Raw genomic sequence first — 7,697 nt, 5'->3', positions numbered from 1 at the left:
GGAGCCACGGCCGGCCCGCCTTGAGATCCTGCGGGCAACAGGAGGGAAGATGAAGGGAAAAATAGTTCAAGTGCGGGGCCGGTTTGCAGTGGGGCTTGTCCTCTGTAAATGCTGAGTGATTTCAAAATTCAAAGCATTACGGCTTTAGAATTTAGTTTGGGTTTTTTTTGTTGTTGTGGTGGTGGCTTTCTCTATGATACTTTTTATGGGGCTGTCAGAGGTTTCATAGCTTGCTCTCTCCTGCTCCTTCCCGAGCAACACTGACCAAAGGAGGGTTGCCCCATCACGAGCAGTAGACCTTTCTGCAGACCCAGAAGACTGCTGGAAGTACAGATGAATTTTCTTCTCTTACCCTCCAGTATCAACTAAACCCCAAAAGGTAGCTGGCTAACCAGGTGGACCTGATCTGTGTTGTCCTTCACTGTTTAACGGCACCCCAACCTTTACCTTACCGGGATAAAAATATCTTTTCTCTTTCACAGGACCCTGTACCTCTCTGGTAACATCTGATGCTGTGTCAGACAACAGGAGTGTCATTCAAAGAGTGATGTCCGTGAGGTGCTGCACAGACCCCCAGTCCCACCTTGCAGCATCTAACTGCATGCTGCCTGTGCACAAAGTGAGCTGCTTGAAACTTTCAGGTCTGTATTTCCCGATGGCACCAGTACCTAGGGAAGATACAGTTTTCAGAAAGTGAGAGGAATTAGCCTGACCATCCAGGCCATCTTTGTGTAGCACTACATCTGGAGTCTTCAAACTTTAAAACAAGCAGAGAGAAAAACCCTCCCTGACATAAACTGTGATATGGCAAGATGGCTGAGTACTGTTAAGACTGCTGCCATGTTCCGGTGACAGCTTTTCCATAGAAATAGAAATTATTTCATTATAGAAAGTCAGTTAAGTGCTTTGGGTTTTTTCTTGATTAAGATTATAGAAAGAGCATCAAATCCTGCATAAACCAAGCTTTTTATTTGACAACACTAGAGCCTTAATTTTAACACATAAAAAAAGTAAATAAAAAACTTTCCCTTCTAATTGGGAATAAAAAAAGAATGTAAGAAGTCACTAACATTAACACATTAATATTAATAATTAACAGTGCTTCACAATTGAAGTACAAACAGAGCAGTTAATCTCTTCTGCATCTGAACTGTACAAAAGGGTCTTTTCTAGTTACAGTTGTTGATGGCCAACTATTGCAGTGTACCATGTCTAGCCACCCTCAACACAGAGAGGCAAAGACCCTGTCCATCATGGTTTGTGTTTGTTACCTTAGCTTCAGACACAGGTAAGCTTCAGACACTGCTATAAAATCATATTTTATACCTCTGTTGCTTGCATGCCATGACATTCTGCACCATTACAATTCTATCAGAAACTGTTGCTCACCTTTAAATTCCCGACATGTGGCTCATTTTTTTCTCCTTTCCTAAAGTATAGTTCAGGTTTAATATTTTTGAGTACCTTTGATTTCTGTACTGAAATAAATATGCAATATAATAAAATCTCCATTCTGGATCCAGTCTCTGGGAAAGCTGTGTACTTACATGGCCTTGCATAGAAATAAAACTATTTCCTAAGCCCCGAGTGCCAGGTTTTTCAAGAAAGATTTAACTGAGGGGGTTTTTTTTGCGGGTTTTTTTTTTATCACATTTGTAAGCATTCAGAATTTAAAAGAAAAATAATAGCAGACTGCCAATCTGTCCTGCTCAATGACATGACCATATAGGTTAAAAACTGTACTGGTAAGTATTCTTTAAATTAATTTTGAACATAACACCTAAGGAAGTTATCATAGCCTATACAGGTAATATCTTCCTTTGAAAAGAATGAGTTGCTGTGTTAATAATGCCAGAATGCTGTTATCTCTCCAAAGCACATACACTGTTGTCCTGAGTCATACTGAAGTAGCATCAGTGAAGCATCTTTGTCTACTTTAACAGGAACATTCTGCAGCTTGGAATGGAATTGATGTACTGGCAGTAGTTAGCCAAACAGATCAAACTTCATCAAGTTGCTGTTCTGTGGGACATGTTAGCATGTGGGGTGCTATACCGAGACTGAACAAACTGGATTGAGCCCAGCCAGACCCAAAGGGCGCGGGAAGCCAGAGTCTGTCTCTACACACTGCTTGAGCTGCTTAATTCTGTAGGATGTTTATATAGTCTCCTCCGTGTCTCAAAAGCAGCATGAAATCAAGCACAACAAATGTTTTGACTGGAATTTCAATAAGTAGGCAACAGAGTAGAGGAGTCAACTGGATAGGAAATGGGAGATAATGAACAGGACGGTGACTTGCTGTAGTCGCCCTTGGAAATGAAAGTAAGTAAATAATGTTTGATGCAATACGTAAGAGGGAACTAGGAGAATCCTTCAAATAGAGAAGTGATGTGGTTAGTGTAATGATCTATGTAAACAATCCTGGGTTGCAGTTTCAGAGTTGGTAATTCCAAGGCTGTGCAGGTCTCTCAGCAGTACTAAATTGATCTGGATCGGGTGTGGCCATGGTGTTACATTGCTCTCATATTAGCTTCTGTCCATGCCACAGAGTTTTTGTTCTGCCTCTGGAAGGACTGACAATAACTGGTCGGGGTTTACTGCCTGCTGGGACAAAGTTATCCCTTCGACATTTTTTCCAAACATATTTGAATTGGGAGAATCAGTTAAATTGCATTAGTTGTTCCCATTTGATGGCTGTGGTGTATTTGATCATTAACAGGAGGCCTACAGTCAGCTTTACTCTTTTGTCAGACTCTGGCATTTCCAGTGGTCAATGATTGTGTTAAGAGCTGTGTTGGTTAATGCTGGAGGGAGAGGTATTAGGGCAGCCTTTTATATCCGCAAGAGAACAAGGGTCTTAGCTGCAAGGATGGATCAAAAGACTTTGTCTTGGAGCTGCCACAGAGAAGTATATACCCTGGGTGCTAGGATCTACAAAGAAATTTCAGTCAGACCTGACAGTTGACAAACAAGCCTGAGTGGCAGGTAAACTGGTGATGCTATCCACGGATACTCACAAAGAAGATAATAAGAGGGCTTTCAGGAAAGAGTTCTAGCTCTGCTGAGGTCTAATTTCCTGCTAGTCATTCATAGAAGAGAGAAGAAGACTTATGTTTTGAGTTTGGGTAGGGGGAGATAGTTCTGGGGAAAGGAGCAGATCCAAAAATCATCTGCAGAGAGACATTAATTTATTTGTATTTCAGATGAGATAACTCAGAGATAATGTAGGAGGATAACAGAAGACCAACTCTCTGAGAGTCTGTCAAGCACTAGGAAGGAAGGCTTAAATAGGTAAAAAGTTTTTAAGTGAAGCATGGTTGTGTCAGGTGAGAAAGGATGAGCTTTAAATATTTTGGGGGGGTTCTGTTGAACCTTTGATTGGCTTTGGTTAATCCAGAGTGGAAACTGAGAAGTTTGGACACTGATAGTTGGATGTCTATGGAGTGAGTCAGAGAGGGTAATAAGGAAAGTGGAGCTGAGTCAAGGCTTTTATTAATTTGTTTATTTATACTAATATTTTTTGAGTGGAAATAGAAAGAAAGGGTAAACCAAGAAAACTATATAATATTTTAGCCACATCATTTTTTTAAAAATAATTTTGCTTTTGTAATTTATTCCCTCTAGTGAAAATTTGGTGGCTTCTGGGCTTTTCTCCTTTTGCTTACTTTCGTGCTTACCTTTACTAACAGAAAGGTAGGAAAAACAAGGATTGTTTTCTCAAATGTCTCCCCTTGGGACTTGCTGTTCAGCTATGTAGGTTTAACATGCAGCTAAGCCAATCTAATGATTTGTGGCCACTGAAAAGTGGCTTTATTTTTTTGTGGCTCTGTGTTCTGTCCCTTTCTTTGTCCTGATGCTACTTATTGGACCTGCTTGTCTGCCATGTGTTTATTTGGCTCATGGAAGTGTCCCAATGAGTGCCAAAATCAGCACAAGCTGGTCTGGAGTGCCCAGCTGGGAGATAAGTTTTGGAGATGAGGGATGTCATATTCTTAGCAGCCATAAACCGTGAGGCTGACTCAGTGTGCCTTCTGGACTGAACTCCTGGGGTAAGTTAAGCAGCTCGTCAAGAAATGGAATTGTGAAATTCATCTCCGTTTCTACATAAGCAATGGAAAGAGTTGGCAATGAAGGAAGAAATACGTTGATGATGATCGATGTTAATACAACTCATCCTCATGGGATTATCTGGCATCTTACACCTCTGAGAGAGTTTTTTTCAGATTCTTTGCAAAACCTGCAAACTCTGTCAGATCCCTGCAGTGAGCTACCACTGACTCATCTTTTGGCTTAGGATGTAGTTTCACTGAGATTGGCTGTATGATGAGTTAGTACAAGGAGTTAAACCAGAAGAAAACCCAGTTTTTTTCTGTGCTAGCTTTCTGCTCGCTTAATTCCTTGAATCAAGCAGGCACCAGTATTTGTAGAATTGAGGCTGGAGAAGAATGCTGACAGATAGAAGTGGGAAGCAGAACTGCCTTTTCAACGGAAGCTAAATCTTCCATCCACCTTGTTGCAGTGTGAGACTCCACCTTTAGGATGTGGCTTCACAGTTGGTTGAAACTGATCTCATTCTGACTTCTTCAGGAAAAAAACCCTACTGCCTTTCTGGTATCAATCCTGTTAAAACAAATCCTGCTCAAAATGGCTTGTTTGCATATGTAGTCATGGGGTTGCTAGCATTGACAGAAGGAAGATAAATCACATTAGGAGTTGAAATGTGAGTTTGGCTTTCTTCTGTAGCTTGGGATGGGGCCCCAAAGAGAGTGTTATTAATGAGCTAGTGGGGACTACATGCAGCTCTCTGCTCATTGTCTGCTACCAGCAATTTAAGTCTTCACTGGAGCCTCTCTCCTTTGATATTCCACGATCATTGATCTTCCTTTGAACACTGAGTCATTTACCCTAGTCTTCTCCCTCCTAAAGGATGAGCTAATGTCATTATAAAAATAATTCTTTTTTCTGTGATCAGCAGAACAAGTGAAGCCTGGTTTCCTATGGATTTGTCCTGATGTGGTACCGCTGTGTGGATTCTCATATGTATATTAAGCAGTGCCTGCACATGCTTACCGTTTTATCAGTGACAGCTTTATTAGGACCTGTTTCATCCATTTGGCATTTCATTTAAGTTACCTTTGTACAAATTCAGACAGAATTCAGCAATGGTTTAAACATGCTTTTATTGGCAAGGAAAGTGGGGGAAGTAATGGGACCCAGAGGCAGAAACACTAATATAGAGTAATTGCATAAGCCTTCTTTCCTTAGGAAATCAGGCTAAAAATTAATCTTTTGACAGAGACCTCTGCAGAGACCTCAGGTCAGGCTACAGACACAGAAAAGTAAATGTTGCTGTTTACCATATAGAGGCTTCCAGTTACCTGCTGTAACAGACTTCTTGTAAGGAAAAGCCAGCAATTGGTGTTTACTCAGTAATCTTCTCACCTTCAGCAATGTCCCTATCAGGCTTTGGGAACTTGGTTGGTTTGTTTGTTTGCCAGAGTGCACTCATGCATCAGTTGTTTTCATTTATTTTTAATTTAATCCTTATACTTACACTTCTATTACTTCAGAAATGAAGATAAATAATTTTTAAAAGGAAAACCTGGTATTTCAGATTTCTGTGTGAATGCCAGATTATCATGAAGGGTCCACCTACAAACAAGCTTTGTAGATTTGTTCAGTATTCTGTGCTTATCTCAAGCTCTGACAGAGTTCTCTTAAGAATGCCTTGCCTACCCCACAACAGGGCAGCTGGATCCAGGAGCCCATCTACAGCATTGTCTTGATTCTCTTTCCAGTCACTTGGGCCTCAAAATAAGTCTGTTGTGTTCCCAGGTGTTACCTTTTTCCCTTGAAGTAGTTTACAGATGGATCAGTTCCATGATTCTCGGACCCTGTCATTACAGAAATGTGGGTGGTGGAGCAAGGAAGCAGGGAATGAGCAGTCAATCACAGGTACAACAGGAAATGTGGGACTACCCATCTAAGTGGCAATCTGGGTTTATGATAGATTACAATGACCATACAGAAAAAAGCACTGTACCTTGAGGGATATGTGTGAAGAGAGAGGAAGAGAAACAGGCAAAACATGTCCATCTGACTGTGGGAATTCAGGTACTGCCAGACCCCTCCAGGTTTCTCTCCTGAGCATGCACATGATGCACTTTTCTTCTGAGCACAAGTCACGTGAGAAACTTCAGAGTAGTGCTGGCTCCTGCTTGGTGACCTGCAGTTCAGCTGGTCAGCTGTGTCTGCTGCATCAGAGCCTAGGGGACAGATGGAGAAGCTGTGGCCAGGTTGTGACTGAAAGGGAGATGCAGACCTTCCCTATAGAGAAGAATAAATCAGAGACAAGATGTGTGAGTTACTGCAGTGAGATTGCAATGCTTTGTAACCACCAGTGAATTAATATAAAAATCTCTTCACTGTGGAGCAAGATCGAGAAGCTTTGCAGAAACACTTATGATACAGCAGCTGTAACTCTGAGGTATAAAGCATTTGTACATTCAAAATACAGATGCAAGTCACTGGAAAACAAAATTCTCTGATGCTACCCCACCACCAGTGAGACCTGATGTGGTCATACCATGCTGGCATATATCAGGTCCTTAGAACAAGTAGCTGCTTAACTTTTAATGGCCCTGTCATCTTATTTCTGATAAGGAGAGGGCATTATTTGCTCAGAAAAGTGTTCTGGAAAATCACTTCTGTTCCTTGTGAGCTATCAATATGTCTGTACCTCATTCCTGAGTTAAGAAAAAAAGAAGGGGGAAAATAAATATGAGCTACAGACAGAAAAAAATACTGCTTCTATAGAAGATTTTTCCCCAATGCCAGCCATTAGCCGCTTTGTTGCACTCTTTGGACAATGTGTCTGCTAAATGCCAAGTCTCTGCTAGGGAGATCCTCCTACGCTGATGGGCAAAGTTAAAACAAAATTTGATGCTGTCAAATTGTTAAATTGAGTTAACGCAGCATTTCCCGTGGGCTCAGTCTCTAGTTCAAACACATGCAGCTAGCTGGAATTCTAACAGCACAAAAGCTGTGAGATACTGGGAATTGCAAAGGGATTTGAAGAAACTGGGTGCTCAGATCCTCTTATTTGCAACGGAATTTGGGGTGGAAACTTGTTTGCTTTTTGACAGTGATGGCCTCAAGCCTTGACGATCATAATCCTGAACACAGCAGCTGCCTGTATACTCACTGTCCGGGTTTTGTGGTGTCACACTTCCAACGTTCGTATTTCTCCGCACACATGGGGGAAACAATTACTTGTCACGATTATTCCTCTGTTAATTTCTTAATACTCTCTATTTGATTTCCCCCCTCTTTGTTTTCTTCCAGTTTGCCACTTCGGAGGTGGCTGCGATTTGCTATTTATTTTCCTGGCTGCCTTTGTTCTTCCCATTCTCTCTGGCCCCTCCTGCCCCAGGGGCTCTCCGGTGCTCTGCTTGTGGGTGGCTGCAAACCCGCTTCACAGCCCCTTCGGCTCGCTCCTCAACCCCTACCTACTCGCAGACAACGAACCGCACTTTCGCTGCAAAAATCTCCCACAAAAAGAGCTGGCTTTTCAGTATTTTTGCCAGTATTTTGCCCTGGCTGAAGGCATGCTGACGCCTGCCCAGCGACACAGCCGCCCCGCCACCAGCTTCCGTACAACATGGCGGCGCCCCCCGCCCACTCCCCCCGCCGGCACC

At 42.2% G+C, this 7,697-nt stretch overlaps 2 long non-coding RNA genes across 2 annotated transcripts; one reads left to right on the top strand and one right to left on the bottom strand.

Moving 5' to 3' along the window:
- The first annotated feature begins 6 nt into the window (after nucleotides 1–6).
- LOC108448570 lies at nucleotides 7–1,580 on the top strand. Its single transcript, XR_001864506.1, has 2 exons — nucleotides 7–379; nucleotides 483–1,580. It is a non-coding gene; the product is annotated as an uncharacterized LOC108448570 (long non-coding RNA).
- A 3,486-nt stretch (nucleotides 1,581–5,066) lies between these two features.
- LOC108448569 lies at nucleotides 5,067–7,576 on the bottom strand. Its single transcript, XR_001864505.1, has 2 exons — nucleotides 7,205–7,576; nucleotides 5,067–6,327 (listed from the first exon to the last, which is right to left on the bottom strand). It is a non-coding gene; the product is annotated as an uncharacterized LOC108448569 (long non-coding RNA).
- Between the last annotated feature and the right edge of the window lie 121 nt (nucleotides 7,577–7,697).

The sequence above is a fragment of the Corvus brachyrhynchos genome, unplaced genomic scaffold, assembly GCF_000691975.1.
Source record: "Corvus brachyrhynchos isolate BGI_N302 unplaced genomic scaffold, ASM69197v1 scaffold115, whole genome shotgun sequence".
NCBI lineage: Eukaryota > Metazoa > Chordata > Aves > Passeriformes > Corvidae > Corvus > Corvus brachyrhynchos.
The sequence above is the reverse complement of the archived record's forward strand: the minus strand, read 5'-3'. Positions and strand labels throughout refer to the sequence as shown.